The sequence below is a fragment of the Lithobates pipiens genome, unplaced genomic scaffold (assembly GCF_037356315.1).
Source record: "Lithobates pipiens isolate NorthernLeopardFrog02 unplaced genomic scaffold, aLitPip1_a1.2 Scaffold_1, whole genome shotgun sequence".
Lineage (NCBI taxonomy): Eukaryota > Metazoa > Chordata > Amphibia > Anura > Ranidae > Lithobates > Lithobates pipiens.
Window position 1 is genome coordinate 115,271,531 of NW_027507685.1, and position 19,551 is coordinate 115,291,081.

The 19,551-nt window shown below is 44.9% G+C and overlaps 1 protein-coding gene across 3 annotated transcripts in view; it reads left to right on the top strand.

Moving 5' to 3' along the window:
- The first annotated feature begins 15,342 nt into the window (after positions 1-15,342).
- NLGN3 (neuroligin 3) overlaps positions 15,343-19,551 on the top strand; it is a 176,209-nt gene continuing 172,000 nt past the window's right edge. For all 3 annotated transcript variants that reach the window (XM_077474368.1, XM_077474370.1, XM_077474371.1), the window contains exon 1: positions 15,343-15,475. The gene's annotated coding sequence lies outside the window, so the exon portion shown is untranslated. The remainder of the gene's footprint in view (positions 15,476-19,551) is intronic.

The window sequence follows — 19,551 nt, forward strand, 5'->3', positions numbered from 1 at the left end:
AGCCTGAGAAGCAAAATGGGGAATGAATCGTCGATAATAGCCAGCGATTCCCAGAAAGGCTCGTACCTGTTTCTTGCTGTTGGGACGTGGCCAACTCTGTATGGCCTCGACTTTATTGACTTGGGGTTTTATCACCCCCCTCCCAATAGTGTACCCAAGATATTTGGCCTCCTCCTGTCCAATGGTATACTTCTTTGGATTGGCCGTAAACCCAGCTTCCCGGATAGAGTCTAGGACTGCTTGTACTTTTGGCAAATGTGAGACCCAGTCTGTGCTATGGATAATCACATCATCCAGGTAAGCTGCAGCATATTTCTGATGGGGCCTCAGAATCTTATCCATTTTCCGCTGGAACGTTGCCGGTGCATTCTGTAACCCAAATGGCATTCTCTTATATTGGAATGCCCCATCTGGGGTTACAAACGCAGTTTTCTCCTTGGCCGACTCGGCCAGGGGAATTTGCCAATACCCTTTGGTGAGATCAAGAGTTGTCATATATCGGGCTGTTCCCAGCCGGTCAATCAACTCATCTATACACGGCATGGGGTAGGTGTCAAATTTTGTAACTTTATTCAATTGTTGAAAATCGTTACAAAACCGCCAGCTCCCATCAGGTTTGGGCACTAGTACGATAGGACTGGACCAGTCACTCTGGGACTCCTCTATCACACCCAATTCCAGCATCCTTTGAACCTCCCCACGTATTGCCTCCCATCGGGCCTCTGGTATTCAATAAGGTTTTAGTTTTACCCTTTCTCCTGGCGGGGTGATAATGTCATGCTCTACGCCAGATGTTTGTCCCGGCAGCTCAGAGAAAATCTCTTTGTTACGAAGTACAAACTCTTTAACCTCCTGTTGTTGGGCTTTCGATAAGGTGTCTGCTATTCCAACCTCAGGAACTAAGCAATCAGGCTGTGCTTGTGACAAAGTCTCTGTGACTAAGGATTCCCTATCCCTCCAGGCTTTCAGCAGATTGACGTGATATATCTGCTCCGGCTTTCGCCTTCCTGGCTGTCTAACCCTGTAGTTCACCTCACTAATTTTTTCAATTACTTGGTATGGACCTTGCCATTTGGCCAGAAATTTGCTTTCAACCGTAGGGACTAGCACCAAGACCCTATCCCCCGGGGAAAAAGTACGGGTCTTGGCCCCACGGTTGTACACTCTCTGCTGTGCTAACTGCGCTTGGGTCAAATGTTCCTTTACGATTGGCATTACCTGTGCAATTCTATCTTGCATCAGGGCGACATGCTCAATCACGCTCCTGTGAGGAGAACTCTCATTTTCCCAAGTTTCCTTGGCGATATCCAGCAGCCCTCTTGGGTGTCTCCCATAGAGCAACTCGAAGGGTGAGAAACCCGTAGAGGATTGGGGTACCTCCCTAATGGCAAACATCAGATAGGGTATTAGACAGTCCCAATTCTTTCCATCTCTATCCACCACCTTCTTTAACATTTGTTTTAGGGTTTTGTTGAATCTTTCAACCAACCCATCTGTTTGGGGGTGATACACAGATGTACGCAATTGTGTCACTTTGTACAACTTGCATAGTTCTTTCATAACCCTGGACATAAAGGGTGTACCTTGGTCCGTAAGCAGTTCCTTACAAATACCCACGTGGCTAAAAACAAGAGATAGCTCTTTGGCTATGGTTTTGGCCGAGGTATTTCGAAGAGGAATTGCTTCCGGATAACGGGTAGCATAGTCCAATATCACCAAAATGTACTGATGCCCCCTAGCAGACTTCATTATCGGACCTACCAAATCCATTGCGATCCTCTCAAAGGGGACCTCAATGATAGGAAGAGGTACCAGCGGGTTACGGAAATGTGGCATAGGTGCCGACCTCTGACACACAGGGCAGGAGGAACAATAATTTTCTGTTTCCTTCATGACCCCAGGCCAATAGAATCTCTGCAGTACCCTCTCTCTGGTTTTCTCGGTCCCCAGATGACCTCCCAGAATGTGCCCATGAGCCAATTCTAACACCAACTTCCTGTAAGGTTTGGGCACCACAAGTTGCTCAATGGTTTCTTCTGCCCTTTGAGCCACTCGATACAGCAGGTCCCTTTCCATAGTGAAGTACGGATAAGTGCAAGTCTTATCTGGGTTCACTAACTCGCCATCTATTTTCACCACATTTTTCCGTGCCTTTATTAGGGTGGGATCTTTTAACTGTTCTGTGGCAAAATTTTCCCTGTGAACCTCAAGATCTGAAAACTCCACAGACGGCATGTTTTCATCTGAGGATGTTGACTCCTCCCCAGTTTCTCGAGTTTCCCCCGCCAATACCGACAAGGGAAATTCAGGAGAGTCCTCACCACTCCCAGAGGAATTCTGGTCATCTTCCTGGTTTATAGGGGCACCAGTGGGGGGCTCAGGACAATCCCAGAGTTCCCAGAATTTTGGAAAATCCCTTCCCACAATAGCATCATGTGGTAAGTGAGACACTAACCCCACCTGATGAGAGAGGTTACCTTTGGGGGTCTCAAAAAACACTGAAGTTACAGGATACTCTCGGGTGTCCCCATGCACACAAATAACAGCCACCTTGTTCTTCCCAGAGACCTCTGTAGTAACTAATTCATTATCAATGTTACCAGGCTACCTGAATCCAGCAACACATCAACATTTCTACCATTAATACACATTTTACATAAATGTTTCTCAGGTCCCCGAATGGCAGTGCATGCAACTGTCGCAAACAGCGACTGACGTCTCTCCCTTATAAAGTCACATTGCATAGGCTCATCTACAACTGGGCAATTGGCTGCAATATGTCCCTCTTGCCGGCAACGGTAGCAAATAATCTTTTTCGCTGCCTCTTGCAGCCTGGGCTTCCCGGGCTGCTCCCGCCAGACCTTAGGTAGAACTCCCATCCTCTCACTCTCTCCACCCTCACCCCTTGGAGTCATCTTACCCGCCACTGGGGATGATCTGGTCTTAGGATGGAAAGTCCGTGAGTCCCTGGAAGAGGTGGTCAAGTTCTCTGTAGCCAAGTACCTCTCAACCAGATCCACAAGTTTATCTGCATTTTCTGGGTCTCCATGGCTTACCCATTTTTGGATGGCAGTAGGAAGAGCTCTCAGGAAACGATCCATAACCACACGTTCCACAATGTTTGGTGCAGTCAAAATCTCTGGCTGCAGCCACTTCCTGCTCAGGTGAATGAGATCATACATTTGAGATCTGGGGGGTTTTCCAACGTGAAAAGTCCAATTATGCACACGCTGAGCCCGGACGGCCAGGGTGACACCCAGCCGTGCCAATATTTCTGTTTTTAGTACCACATAGTCTTTTGCTTGGTCAGGCTCTAGGTCATAATAAGCTTTCTGCGATTCCCCAGTTAACAGAGGGGCCACCAGTCCGGCCCATTGCTCCTTAGGCCACTTTTCCCTTTCAGCAGTCCTTTCAAATGTGGTCAAAAACACCTCCGGATCATCCTCTCCAGTCATTTTTGTCAGTAAACGGCTCACACCAAAGGATGCGGTATTATTGTAACCACTTGCTTCATTGGTCTGCGGACGTTGCTGTATCAATGTCTCTATTTGCTGTTGAAAACTCTGCTCTTGCTTCTGCAACAGGTCTATGAAGCGGGCTTCAAATCGCTGCTGGGCTTGTTGCTGAGCTTCCAAACTCTGCAGGTGAGCTTTCTGCTGAGCTTCCAGACTCTGCTGGTGAGCTGCAAGGCTCCTTTGTAAACCCGCATTTGTTTGCTGCTGATTTGCATTTGCTAGAGCCAGCTGTCTCAGTATCTCCTCCATGCTGGCCTTTAAAAAAATTAAAAAAAAAACTGCCAAAATTCTCCACCAACTGTGAGGGGTTAGCTCGGCAGCGGGTGTGTGTGACCCCCTGGATGGGTTCACAACACAAAATCAGGCACAGCAGACAGCGTTGTAGGTGCAAACAAACAAAAGATGCGGTTTATTCATGCTACATGCAGTGAAACATATAACAGCCAAACAAAAATAAAACATGAAAATAAATCCTTGGTCAGCTTGACCTCTAATTACACACTTAGATTCCCTATCTAACAACTGAGTGCAGCCTTGTGCAGCACCAGTCCCTGTCTCTGTTGTAGAGGTTTGCCACACAGGCGTTAACTCACCGCACAGAACAAGTGTCACACTCCCCAGTCTATACAACACAAAACTGGTTCCAGGATGGAGCATCTCCCTAAGCATGCTGGGGTTTTTTGTAGAGGTCTTAATGAGCCCACTTACTTCAGCTGGGCTCATTAACTCTTCCCCTCTAATTATACAAGTCTGCATAAAGCCTGAATCTAGGGCACACATATTTCCCATCCTGGATACAACCAGGTGACTTTACCTGCGTGCTGCCACAATATATATATATATATATATATACCGTATATACTCGAGTATAAGCCGAGATTTTCAGCCTCTTTTTTGAGGCTGAAAGTGCCCCCCTCGGCTTATACTCGAGTCATCGCTGTCTGCCCGCTCGATCAGCGTGTCGAGCAGACAGACAGCGGCCATTCTATTCAAAAGCCGCGCCTCCGGCTCCGCCTTCGCCTGTGATAGGCGGAACACTGAATTTCCCAGCAGCCTGTGTTCCGCCTATCACGGACGTCGTATCATCCTCGTACTACGGACGAGGATGATACGACGTCTGTGATAGGCGGAACACAGGCTGCTGGGAAATTCAGTGTTCCGCCTATCACAGGCGAAGGCGGCGGCGCAGCTTTTGAACTTTACAATGGCCGCCGACGAAGAGGGCACGGGACGGCACGGCACGGGACGGGACGGGACGGGGGCAAGGCAAGGCACGACACGGGACGGATGCAAGGAGGCAAGGCACGGCACGGGACGGAGGCAAGGAGGCAAGGCACGGGACGGAGGCTCGGGACAAAGGTAGGCTGGACACACACACACACACACACACACACACACACACACACACACACACACACACACACACACACACACACACACACACACGGATGGAGACACACACAGGGATGGATGGATGGATGGATGGATGGAGACACACACACACAGGGATGGATGGATGGATGGATGGATGGAGACACACACACACAGGGATGGATGGATGGATGGATGGAGACACACACACACAGGGATGGATGGATGGATGGACACACACACACACAGGGATGGATGGACGGACACACAGGGATGGACGGACACACAGGGATGGACGGACACACAGGGATGGACGGACACACAGGGATGGACGGACACACACACAGGGATGGACAGGCATGTCTCACCCTCGGCTTATACACGAGTCAATAAGTTTGCCAGTTTTTTTGGGGGTAAATTGGGGGCCTCGGCTTATATTCGGGTCGGCCTATACTCGAGTATATACGGTATATATATATATATATATATATATACTTATAACACACGATTAAAAAAAAAATCAAATTACAAAGGGATTAAATCACTAATTAGAGAAATGATTGTATGCAAAGCCAACGTGTTTCAGGGGTTGTAACTCCACCCCATTTGGCAGGGCTTAAATGTAACATCCAAAAATATAATAAAAAGTTTTTACTATAGAAATATTTATAACACACAATTAATAAAATAAAAATACAAAGGTATTGAATCAATAACTTGAGAAATTCTTGTATGTAAAGCCAACGTTTTTCGGGTGCTGTAACTCCACCCCTTTCATCAGGGCTAATATGCAAAATCCCCGAAATTTTTTAAATATTCATACTTATTAATACTTATACCACATGATTGATAGAATAAAAATACAAAGGTATTAAATCAATAATTAGAAAAATGATTATATGCAAAGTCAATGCATTTCAGGGGTATTAACTCCACCCCCTTCATCAGGGCTAATATATAACATCCGAAAATTTTTATAAAATGTTCTTATCTTATAACACATGATTTATATAATAAAATACAAAGGTATTAAATCATTAATTAGAGAAATCATGGTAATAAAAATTGGGATTATGATAGATTGTAGGGTGACAATGCTGTAAAGGTCCTAGCGAGAGTCAAAGAGCGTTGTCACCTTTGTCCTGGCAGCAATGCATGGCCGCCTGGTGACCCCGCCTTCTGCCCCAGCATGAGTGTTGTCAGTTGGGTGGTGATGTCAGGGAAAGAGACTCAGCGCCACCCACAGCCCGGCACGCTACATAACTGGCATTCAAATGACTAGTTCTGAACATAGAAATGTATTCCAGGTATACTGTAAACCAGGCGTCACTAAGTGGAGGACCGTGGTCCGGATATGGACCAAGTGACAGTCTTAAGTGCGACCGCATCATTTAGACCGTGGACCGGACACAGACCGGGTGACAGTCCGGACCGCGGCCGTACCATTTAGCAACTTTAGTGGACTCCTCTCCTCCCGCCACCATTGATGAACTCACAGCGGGGAAGATATAGCAAGTCTACAGGAGGAGCAGAAGCTGCCCAACCTATCGCTGACCTTCTCTATCTCCCGCCCCTTCCCCGCTGGAAGTTTAACAGTTGTGGTGGTGTGGGGAATCCAGCCTGCTGTGACTCCTGCCCTATGCCCTGCTGGGAGTTCTAGCAGTGGTGGCAGCAGGAGAGGAGTCCACTAAGGTTGCTAAATAGTGCAGCCACGGTCCTGACTGTCACTCAGTCTGTGTCCGGAACACGGTCATCCACTTGGTGACACCTGGTTTACAGTATAGGAGAGGTTGCTAAATGGTGCACCCGTGGTCCGGATTGTCACTCGGTCCTTGTCCAGACCACAGTCCTCCACCTAGTGACATCTGTTTTACAGTATAGGAGAGGAGTCCACTAAGGTTGCTAAATGGTGCCGGCCGTGGTCTGGACTATCACTCGGTCCGTGTCCGGACCACTTACCTCCACTTGGTGACACCTGGCTTACAGTATAGGAGAGGAGTCCACTAAGGTTGCTAAATGGTGCGCCCGTGGTCCGGACTGTTACTCGGTCCGTGTCTGGACCACGGTCCTCCACTTAGTGACACCTGGTTTACAGTATAGGAGAGGAGTCCACTAAGGTTACTAAATGGTGCAGCGGTGGTCCGGACTATCACTCAGTCCATGTCCGGACCATGGTCCTTCACTTGGTGACATCTGGCTTACAGTATAGGAGAGGAGTCCACTAAGGTTGCTAAATGGTGCGCCCGTGGTCAGGATTGTTACTCGGTCCATGTCCGGACCTTGGTCCTCCACTTAGTGACACATGGTTTACAGTATAGGAGAGGAGTCCACTAAGGCCGCTAAATGGTGTGGCCTCTGCCCGGACAGGACTGCTACTCAGAGGCACTAACCACTAAAGCCAGTGATAGTCTAACTGGAATTGTTCTGTCCCTGCTGCACCTTTCCTTGTGTGCAGCTCAACATGCAGATATACCCTCCTACCCTGCAATAAGCCAGACTGACTTTACTCTATTGAGAAAACAACAAAACAAATACATATAATCATTACACAAAATATACAGAAATACAATGAATAAGGAAAGGCTGTAGGTGGCAATTCTCACCAATGATGCTGCGTTTTAGTCCAGCCTGTGCACTGATAGCTGCTTCCTTCTTTCAGTCTCTAAGCCGGAGTCTGAGTTCCCAGAATGCACCCATTTCTCTTCCTTAGACTGAAGAATGATGGGAACTTTTGTTAAAGGGGAACAGTTTCTAGTTTCTGAAAAAAACTGTAAATTTACCATCGCCTCCATCTTGTGGTCAAATCTGATATTACAGGCAAAACAACTTAATATCCTGCTGGAGACAGAATAGCAGAATCCCGTAGCAGTGTGAACTCAGCTGCCACCTATGGATCTGGGGTAGGGACTCCTCATCCACCAGGAGGAAGGGTCCTGTATAAAGTAAGGAAAAGGATCCAATTGGGGAGATTTCTCTTCACTTCCTGTCCCACAGCCAAAACAGGAAGGGAGAGGAAATCCTTCCACATAGTTCCCAACTGTCCCTGATTTGGAAGAACTGTTCCCAGATTTATTTTATGTGATGTTATTTTATATGAGTGAGCAATGTGGGGGAGCAATGCTATGCCCCAGTTGAAGTCTGTTTTGGATGAAACGCATCAGACTCGCTGCACTTGCTTTCCTTATTGTTCTATTTTAATTTCTTACTCGTGGCCACCATTTTTATGTACTCATTGAATTTGATGTACTGCAATTTTAAATAAACCTCTCCGGTTTTGACCTGCACCATATGGAGCCTTTTCCTTTTTTCTCCAATTTCTGCTGAGCCTCTTCGAATACACTCTGACCATCCAAGGGTCCCCTTAGGGCCAGGGCCGCTGATAGGGCAGTACAGCCAGCCCTGTTGTACTGGGCCCAGCCCCCATCAGCTCCACGGGGGGGCCCGGGCAAATTTACAGTTAATTTATGCAAATTAAAATTTCAAAACCATTCCCCCGCTATTACTTGCTGAGCGAAGGGGGTTTCTAATTACATTTTCCTGGGCCCTATCTGGTCTACAGATAGGCCTAGGAGATGAGCGCAGCATTCAGACTATTTTTCCTTTTTCGGGCGCATGTACATGAAGCCGCCCCGCACATTGTTCTGTTAGCTAATTAGTCCCGGCTGCCGCTGCCCACTACCTTCCCTGGCGGAGTGATACCACGAGGCTCCGCCTCTCATTTTCCTTTGCTGACTGCTGATACTCAGGCAAGGCGAAAGGCGGCTCAGTGGATGAAAGAGATAGGCTGCAATGATGGGAGCAAGAACCTGGAGGACACATGCACTGCACACAGTGAGTGGAGCACAGAAGTTGAATCCTTCACTGCGTCTCACTTAGGTACAGCATAGCTAGTCATGATTATCAGCATTATGACACTCACGCAGGCAGCACAGTCAGCATGTATTCTGTCATGGATCTGTTACAGTGTGTCCTATTGCTGTTTGGTGCTTACTTTGTTATGGCTGTATTGGGTTATAGTTACTGTACACACGGTACAGCCATAAGTTAACAAAGTCAGCACCCAAAAGCCAGATGACACTGTGAGATCCATGACAGAGCACATGCTGACTGTGCTACCTGCGCATTTTTCATAATGTGTGATAATCATAGGACGCAGTGTGATGTTACTTTACACTTGCATTTGGGAGGGGGGCAGTAAACATGTGCCCCCCCAATCACCCCCTTTAACCGCTTCCTGTCCAGCAACATACTGGTACATTGCTGGATTGGAAGGGTGATATCTTTGTCATCGCTGCAGCAATGATCAAGATATAATTTTTTAGCCACGACGAGTCTGCACAAAGTAAAAGTAATCCTAGTGGCTAAGAAGCCCCTGGATTACTTTTACAGGCAGTGGAAGGGGGTTCCACCACTGTCCCTCCATCACCTTTATTGGGCTCTCCCGTGCCAACAGGGGTCCCATTAAAGATGTGAGCAGCAACATCTAGTTCCTGGGACACAGTATACATGCATATGTAAACAGTGACAAATCTGCAGAGGTTGGGTCAGGGAAGGAGCCTGGGGAGGGGTCAAGGGTGGGTTTAAAAGGGGCCCCATCGGGTAGGCTGTACGGGGCCCCATGATTTCTAACAGCGGCCCTGCTTAGGGCACCCAATCACAAGGATTCAGGATCCTCACCTGAATTATCACCATTGAAGCGTGGTCATCTCCTGCTTGGAGTGATCACTCTTCTGTCTAAATCCATAGCGGCCCACATAAGCTTGATTGATCCACTACCACTGGTAAGTGGATCCACCGTATCCGGTAAGAGGACCCACCTATTTCCTTATGACAGAGGATCTGTTTCATCTTTACAGCTTCACTGCTAATTGCATGTTGTTTACACCATTACTTTGATTGAAGATTCGCCACGGTGTGTTTGTTGGACACTTTTTGTTGAACTTTGAACTTTTTTTCTCACTAGATCCCCACAGTGAACATTGGATTTGTGTTTGATCAACACGTTGGTTACATATTAAGCATATAACCGTTTCAGTTTTTACCGCTACACTGTATTTTCTTTATTCTGTTTGGACTTTGAATGTTAGCAGCTTTTTCACATATTTGTGGTTTAGCGCAGTAATTTCCCACATTTTTTTGACTATTATGTGCCGGGCTGGTGCAAGGATTTTTAACACCCTAGGCGAAACTTCATTTTGCCACCCCCCCCAGCCCAACCCCCTTTTCCCTGCCATGTAAACCCCACCTTTTGAATGAATGCAGTCACCAGCACCCCTCAATGCAGCCTCACCAGCTCTCCTCAATGCAGCCTCACCAGATTCCATCAAATGCAGACTACCAATACCCATCAAATTCAGCCTCACCAGTGCCCATCAAAGCAACCTCATCGGTTCCATTTAAATGCAGCCTCACCAGCACCCATCATATGGAGCGTCACCGGCGCCCATCAAATGCAGCCTCACCAGTGCCCATCAAATGCAGCCTCACCAGCACCCACAAAATGCAGCCTCACTGGTGCCCATCGAATGCAGCCTCACCAGCACCCATCAAATGCAGCCTCACTGGTGCCCATCAAATGCAGCCTCACCAGCGCCCATCAAATGCAGCCTCACCGGTGCCCATAAAATGCAGCCTCACCAGCGCCCATAAAATTCAGCTTCACCGGTGCTCATCAAATGCAGCCTCACCAATGCCCCTCAATGCAGCCTCACCAGTGCCCCTCAATGCAGCCTCACCAGTGCCCCTCAATGCAGCCTTACCAGAATCCATCAATGCAGCCTCATCAGTGCCCCTCAATGCAGCCTTACCAGAATCCATCAACGCAGCCTCACCAGTGCCCCTCAATGCAGCCTCACCAGTGCCCCTCAATGCAGCCTCACCAGTGCTCATCAACGCAGCCTTACCAGAATCCATCAATGCAGCCTCACCAGCGGCCATTAATGCAGCCTCACCAGTACCCATCAATGAAGATTTGCTTGTTTCTTATTTATTCAGGAGTCGGGACACAGACATGGTCCTCCACCTGCTGAGGCTTAGTTGCTTGCTGCAGAGGGAAAAGTGTAGGAACACCAGTGGCCGGGCGCCCTAGGCAGCTGCCTAGTTTGCCTAGTGGCACCACCTGCCCTGATTACGTGGGATGTTTACATTTCTTGTAATTGGAATAAAAGTGACCCAAAAAAATAAAAATAAAGGGACAGTGTAAAAAAAAAAAGTAAAGTGCCCCATCCCTCTGCGCAGAAGTGAACGTACACGTAAGTCGCACACGCATGTGTAAACAGTGTTCGCAACACACATGTGAGGTATCCCCACGAACGTTATAGTGAGATAAATAATTCTAGCACTAGACCTCCTCTGTAGCTCCAAACTGGTAACCTGTAGACATTTTTAATGTGTTGCCTATTTTTAAGTATTGTTTTTTTTTGTCGCCATTGCACAGGCGTGCTCAATTTTAAAGCGTGATGCGTTAGGTATTTATTTACTTGGTGTAACTTCAGCATTTATGTTTTACTAAATAAATTGTATTTTCACCCACTACCAACCATCAACCACCACCACCACAAAATGTAATTTTAAAAAAAAATAGTATTTTATTGTGGGGGGTTTTTTTTTGCATTAAAATTCCAAAAAGTGTATTTAAAAATAAAATGCATTTGAAAGACCGCCGTGCAAATATTTATCATAAAAATTGGAACTCTAGGGTCCTGTGTGGGATGGTGCTCAATATTTAGGGGGGGAGGGGGAACAAACCAATGCCACCCCCCACATTGGAGATGGATGTGAGGGTGCCACCCCCTCCCCCCAAGCCAATCAGGAAGACAATGGCGAATATTAATTAATTGGTTATTGTCACACAAGTGGGTGGGCCCTAAGAAATCCATGCCCTGCGCCCTGCATATAGATTAGGGGGTTGGACGAATGGATTGGGGGGGTGGGGCACCCTATATGGATGGGCCGCCACTGCTACTGATTGTTACTAAAAAAAAGTGGCAAAAAAGGGCTGGGTCTTCAATGTATAGATATAAATTCGATGCGATTAATCAGTTTACATGGAGATCGGTGAATAGTGAAACGCATTCCCTTCCAATAATTGCTGGATATGACATTATTGTCTGATTCTCTGAAGAATTGTATGATAATATCGCTGTGTTAATGGCACCATTGATGAGGACGGGAACAGAGCAGAACAGAAGCAGCAAATATAGGTCTGCGGGGGGGAGTGTCATTTGTGGAGATTTGTAATATTTACAAATAAAACAATAATAGAGATTGGAGGTCTGCAGATGATTACAAATATCGGGGACGTGTTCTTATGACTTTACTATTTATTTGTGGAAAATATTTTATTTACAAACAACCATTTCCTCCTCCCTCTATAGTATTATACCATCCTCCATTATTATTTTACAGTAACAGGGAATGTTATAACATAAACATAATAACATCTATACCAGAAAGGCGAACATAGTTACAGAGGAGGGCAAAGTAACAGTAATATATATCCATGTGTACAAATACAGCTCTGCGTAAATGAGGGTCCATCATTATTTTATTTTATGTTATATTATGTTATATTATTTTACGTTAGATTATATTATTTTTTTTTTTACGTTATATTAAATTATATTATATTATGGGTTTTTTTCACAATAGTTTTATTAATGAAAATAAGTAATAACAAAGGTGACAGGTAGGTAATATTAACATAAAGCGCATTGAATACGGATATGAGTTTTGACATTAGGCAATATTACAATGTGCAATAATATAAATGCGAGTCATATTTTAATGCAATCATAATAATCTCGAAACAGATATATTAATACTAATATATATATAAAAAAAAAAAAACATGAGGATAATTTAATACTAGAGATATAGACCACCAGATACCCGGATCATAGGGACAATGTATGGATGGGGCATGAAATTGGAAGGACATGGATCGATTAATCTATATAGTTTAATCAAGTTTTAAATCTCAGAGGTTTATTTGACCAAGGTTATATTATGTTATATTATATTATTTTATATTATGTTACTAATATTATATTATAATATGTTATGTTATGCTATATTGTATTAATATATATTATATTATGTTATGTTATATTGTATTATTTTATATTATGTTATTTTATTTGATGTTATATTATAGTAGATTATATTAGATTATTTTTTATTATGTTATGATATATTATGTTATGTTGTATTATATTATATTATATTATATTATATTATATTATATTATATTATATTATGTTATGTTGTATTATATTATATATTGTTATGTTATATTATGTTATGTTATATTATAATATATTATTTTATATTATATTATTTTATATTATGTTATTTTATATTATATTATGTTATGTTATATCATGTTATGTTATGTTATATTATGTTATTTTATATATTTTATATTATAAACTGTTGGTGCTATATAAATCCTGTATAATAATAAAATAATATAATAATATTATATCATATTATATTATGTTATATTATATTATGTCATATTATATTATTTCATATTATGTTATATTATATTACTGTATATTATGTAATAAATCTGTTACTGTATATTATGTTATATTATTTTACTGTATATTATGTTATGTAATATTATATTATATTACTGTATATTATGTAGTAAATCTGTTATTGTATATTATGTTATGTTATATTATATTAGTTTACTTTATTTTATATTATATTATCTGATGGAATATGGTAAAATTTGTAAAGCATGTGGGGCATTTCACCCAACTGCCATGTTTTTTTTTTGCCCACCTATGTTGTGAGTTCATAATTAAAGCTGACATAAACCCTATCTCAGAGAATCCGTAACATTCGTTCGCATCATTTCAAATGTTATTTTTATTATTTTTAAATCAATGACTTTGAATAATTCAGGGCGATCCCGCTATGAAGGCTCTTGTTCAGGCACTTCCTGATATCGGGTGACAACGCTCTGCCTGTCTCCCAGTTGTGCCCCTGTGTTGTCACCCCATCACTTGGGATTCCTATGAAGGCCTCATGCACACTGGGCTCTTCTGAATGCCATCCTCCTGACAGGAGGAAAGTTGCATTAAAAATGCGCCTAAAGCTGCGTTTTTCAGACATCTTCAGGTGTGTCAAGCGTCTGGGCGTTCATTCATTTCATTGGCCAGAATATTAATGTTTTCTGGCTATTGAAATGAATCAAATGCTCAGTCGCTAAACATGCCCAGTGTTCAGACGTGTTTGGGCGTGTTTCATCGCGTCAGGCGTTTTTTCTGCACACACACTCCTCTCCTGAATGGGATTTTGGCTTCAGATTTCTGCCTCTAAATGCTGGTGAGCCCAATGTGTGCATGGGGGACCCATGGGGGTAACATAGAGGGGTAAGTAACACACAGACATGGCCTACTGACACTGTTCTAACCACCAGGAAGCCCCCCAACCTTCCTGCGGACCCCCAAGAAATGCCAGGCAGCCATTGCTGGAGTATATGGAGACATGAAGTGTCTACAAAGGGCCTGCAGGAGATCAGCGGCCATGAGATGTAACAAATGATGAATTTGAGGTTAAAACAAAGATTTGATATAAATAAATGAGAATAGTTTATGCCCCCCCTTCCCCCAGCCCAGCCTGGGGATATTCTGGGGGGACCCATCTGTGTGATTTCTGCCCCTAGAATTTATAGATAATGGAATTCTATACAGAAGGATGGTGGATGGGGGGCAGTTCTCCTATATGGGAGGGGGGCAGTTGTAGTGGGATGACTTCTCCTGCCCCCCCCCCCCATCATTTGTCGGTAATATTTTGCTCCCAGATATATAGATGATGGAATCCTATGCAGAAGGATGGGGGCAGTTTCTCCTATATGGGGGTGGGGGGGCAGTTATTCTATATCGGGATTCAGTTGTAGTGGGGTGACTTCTGCTGTCTTGTTGCCCCCCCCCCCATCATTTGTCGGGGTTTTTCTGCTCCCAGATATATAGATAATGGAATTCTATACAGAGCTATGGGGGTGGGGAGTTCTTCTATATCGGGATTCAGTTGTAGTGGGGTGACTTCTCCTGTCTTGTTGCCCCCCCCATCATTTGTCGGGGTTTTCTGCTCCCAGATATATATAGATGACGGAATCCTATAGGGATGGGGGTAGTTCTCCTATATGGAAGGGGGTGCAATTCTCCTATATGGGGGGGCAGTTGTAGTTGGGTGACTTCTCCTGTATTGCTGCCACCCTTCCCCCCCATCATTTGTCGGGGTATTCTGCTCCCAGATATATAGGGAATCCTATACAGAAGGATGGGGGAGGGATGGGGGCCGTTCTCCTATAGGGGGGGTAAGTTCTACTATATGGGGGGGCAGTTGTAGTGGGTGATTTCTCCTGTCTTGCTGCCCCCCCATCATTTGTCGGAATATTTTGCGCACGCGCCCTGTGAGGTCGGAGCGGGAGCGCGCCGGGATAGAGCCATGCAGCTCCCCTGCTCGCCCCCGTGGTCGATGTGTGCGCGCTCCCGGGGCTGATGCTGCTGCTGCTGCGGGCGGCGGGAGACCAGCGGAACCGGAGAGGCCGGGACACACCCGGAGGCGGCAGGGTGAGAATTCCTTATCTATAACCCTATATATATATATATATATATATATATATATATATACTGAGATAGATGCATCATCCTCATCTTCATCCTCCCACCATGGAGCACCGAGGAGGAGGAGACCCTCCATCATCATCCTCCCTCCATCCTCCATCATCATCCTCCATCCTCACACCTGGACCATCATTGTATCCATTCTCTCTCCATGGATGACATCATCTGATACAAAGTAACCATTCCATCCCTCCATCCCCCAACACACCATGATGGAGATGAGAATGAGGAGGGGGACGGGATGGATGAGGAGCACGTCTGACCGGCCTGGATCCCGACAGTCCCACCGGCCATCTGCCTCTGACTATCCATCCCTCCATCCATGTGTACATCCAACCATCTGGGTGTATGTCGGGGTATTTCTGTTTTCCTGATATGTGGGGCTCCCTGCTCCTACACATCGTATACACATCACATACATAACACACACAACATACACACCATATACACATCACACGCATGGACATATACAACATACACACCATATACACATCACGTACATAACACACACAACATATACAAATCACATACACACCGTATACACATCACATACATAACACACACAACATACACACCATATACACATCACATACATGGACACACACATAGACACGCACAGCCTACATAACACATATACAGAAAATACATGGACATACACACCATATACATGAACACACACAACATACACGCCATATACAGGGACACACCACATATACACAACATACATGGACACACACAGCATACCATATACAGGGACACACACAACACATGATATACAGGGACACACACAGCATACATACCATATAGAGGGACACACACAACATACCATATACAGGGGCACACACAACATACACACCATATACAGGGACACACCACATATACACACAGAACACTCACACCCCTCACATACATAATATGAGATTTCTGGTACAAATAATATGAAGAGTTTTTATCACTCCTTCCATTTCCTCCACAACTTTATATTGGGGGGGGGGTGTTCATTTATTTTTCAGGTTTAGTGTCGGGATCAGTGATTTACCCCTCTATGGTGTTTTGTACGGAGAGCGTTCATATTGTTCTATACAGAGACTATTCATGTTATAGTATATGGCGTTTGGTGTTCAGCGGATGGTTTGGTGGATGGTTTGGTGTTCAGTGGATAGTTTGTTGTTCAGTGGATGGTTTGGTGTTCGGTGGATGGTTCGGTGTTTGGTGAATGGTTTGGTGTTCAGTGGATGGTTTGGTGGATGGTGTGGTGTTCAATGGATGGTGTGGTGTTCAGTGGATGGTTTGGTGGATGGTTTGGTGTTCAGTGGATGGTTTGGCGTTCAGTGGATGGTTTGGTGTTCAGTGGATGGTTTGGTGTATGGTGGATGGTTTGGTGTTCAGTGGATGGTTTGGTGTTCAGTGGATGGTTTGGGTTTTTAGTGGATGTTTTGGTGTTTGGTGGATGGTTTGGTGTTCAGTGGATGGTTTGGTGTTCGGTGGATGGTTTGGTTTTCAGTGGATGGTTTGGCGTTTGGTGGATGGTTTGGTGTTCAGTGGATGGTTTGGTGTTCGGTGGATGGTTTGGTGTTCAGTGGATGGTTTGGTGTTTGGTGGATGGTTTGGTGTTCAGTGGATGGTTTGGTGGAAGGTTTGGTGTTCAGTGGATGGTTTGGTGGAAGGAGTATGGTTTGGTGTATGGTGGATGGTTTGGTGTTCAGTGGATGGTTTGGTGTTCAGTGGATGGTTTGGGTTTTTAGTGGATGTTTTGGTGTTTGGTGGATGGTTTGGTGTTCAGTGGATGGTTTGGTGTTCGGTGGATGGTTTGGTTTTCAGTGGATGGTTTGGCGTTTGGTGGATGGTTTGGTGTTCAGTGGATGGTTTGGTGTTCGGTGGATGGTTTGGTGTTCAGTGGATGGTTTGGTGTTTGGTGGATGGTTTGGTGTTCAGTGGATGGTTTGGTGGAAGGTTTGGTGTTCAGTGGATGGTTTGGTGGAAGGAGTATGGTTTGGTGTATGGTGGATGTTTTGGTGTTCAGTGGATGGTTTGGTGTTCAGTGGATGGTTTGGTGGATGGTTTGGTATTCAGTGGATGGTTTGGTGGATGGTTTGGTATTCAGTGGATGGTTTGGTGTTCAGTGGATGGTTTGGTGGATGGTTTGGTATTCAGTGGAAGGTTTGGTGTTTGTTTGGTGGATGGTTTGATGTTCGTTGGATGGTGTTAGTTTTCCTCTTTCATACTATTGGAAGGTGTGTGTCTATATTAGTCATATCTTTGCTGTATCCTCTCCTGTGTGTTTTATTCTGTGACATTCAGAGATCGTAGCTTTAAAGCATACCTGTCAGTAACATTATAAGTGCCCAAATCATCGCGACATGTCACACTATACAGCAGAAGTGCAGTGTATCAGAAAAGCTCAATGTAGAAGGGGGAGGGGTCATTTCCTCAGTCTCCTCCCCCAGTGATCAGACTGTACATTGTAACTTTGTAGAAGCAGGAGGAGTCATTTCCTCAGTCTCCCCTCCCCCAGTGATCAGACTGTACATTGTAACTTTGTAGAAGGGGGAGGAGTCATTTCCTCAGTCTCCACTCCCCCAGTGATCAGACTGTACATTGTAACTTTATAGAAGGAGGAGGAGTCATTTCCTAAGTCTCCCCTCCCCCAGTGATCGGACTGTAGACTGTAACTTTGTAGAAGGGGGGGAGTCATTTCCTCAGTCTCCCCTCCCCCAGTGATCAGACTGTACATTGTACCTTTATAGAAGGAGGAGGAGTCATTTCCTCAGTCTCCCTTCCCCCAGTGATCAGACTGTACATTGTAACTTTGTAGAAGGGGAGGAGTCATTTCCTCAGTCTCCCTTCCCCCAGTGATCAGACTGTACATTGTAACTTTGTAGCAAGTCAAAGGAAAGTCACTTCCTGGGTCTCAGGTTTTTGTGGAAGATAATAATACCTGAAAGTGGAAGTGATACATTGATATATTGATACATTGCTCAGCACATTGCACAGAAAATCAAACATTATATCTGGTGGTGGATCCACTGCAAGCTCCAGTTCTTAAACTTTAGTAATCTATTATTATAATTCATCCAATCCGACTTGTGATTGGTTGCTATGGGTTACTGTACTTAACAATTAGTGCTTAAGGAAAAGAAGTCCTTAGAGAATAAGACCGATTGTCTCAGTACTAATAAAGATAATTGAAATGACCTTCCTGTCCTGGAAGTGTTCCCCGGAGTCCTCCCTCCATCTACTTTACATACATTCATCTCATGGAGGGAATCTCCTCCGTCCAATTCATCCGAATCCACCAAACCAATAAAAATGGTTCCAGCAAAGGCGAGTTCTGCTCCCCAATCTGGAGAAGTGTGAGAGAAATCATGTGACTGTCCTAATCTTAGCCAGCATGCTCCAGGGGGGCGGCGTACCTTCATCAGGACAATAAAACCTAAGCCGGATCCATAATACAGAGAAGGATCGCAATCTTCATTCTTTGTATTAGGACTCAGATATTGTTTTCTTTGCCCTGATGAAGGGGATTTACCAAACCCCCCTACCCCCCCAAACACATTGGGGTTGGTTTAGACCAATTTCACACCGAGACGCTTTACAGGCGCGATATCGCTAAAAATAATGCCTGTAAAGCGCCTCTCCTGTTAATCCAATATGAAAGCCCAGCGCTTTTAACCCTTTTTTGGACACTAGCGGTTGTTTCATGCGCCCAGCTAGTGGCCGAAAAAACAACGGTAAAGCGGCACTAAAAATAGCGGCACTTTACCGCCAGCGCCCGGGCACTGTGAGTGTGAAAGGGCTCTTACTAAAACTAGAGAGTGAAAAATCTGGTGCGGCTCTGCACAGGAGCCAATCAGCTTCTAACTTCAGCTTCTTCAGTGAAGCTTTGGTAATAAAACCTGGAAGCTGATTGGCTCCCATGCACAGCTGCACCAGATTTTGGGCTCTCCGGTTTTAGTAAATCCACCTGCGTGTCTACAAACACAGCAATTAAATGATCGTTCATCAATGTTTTCTTTAATACG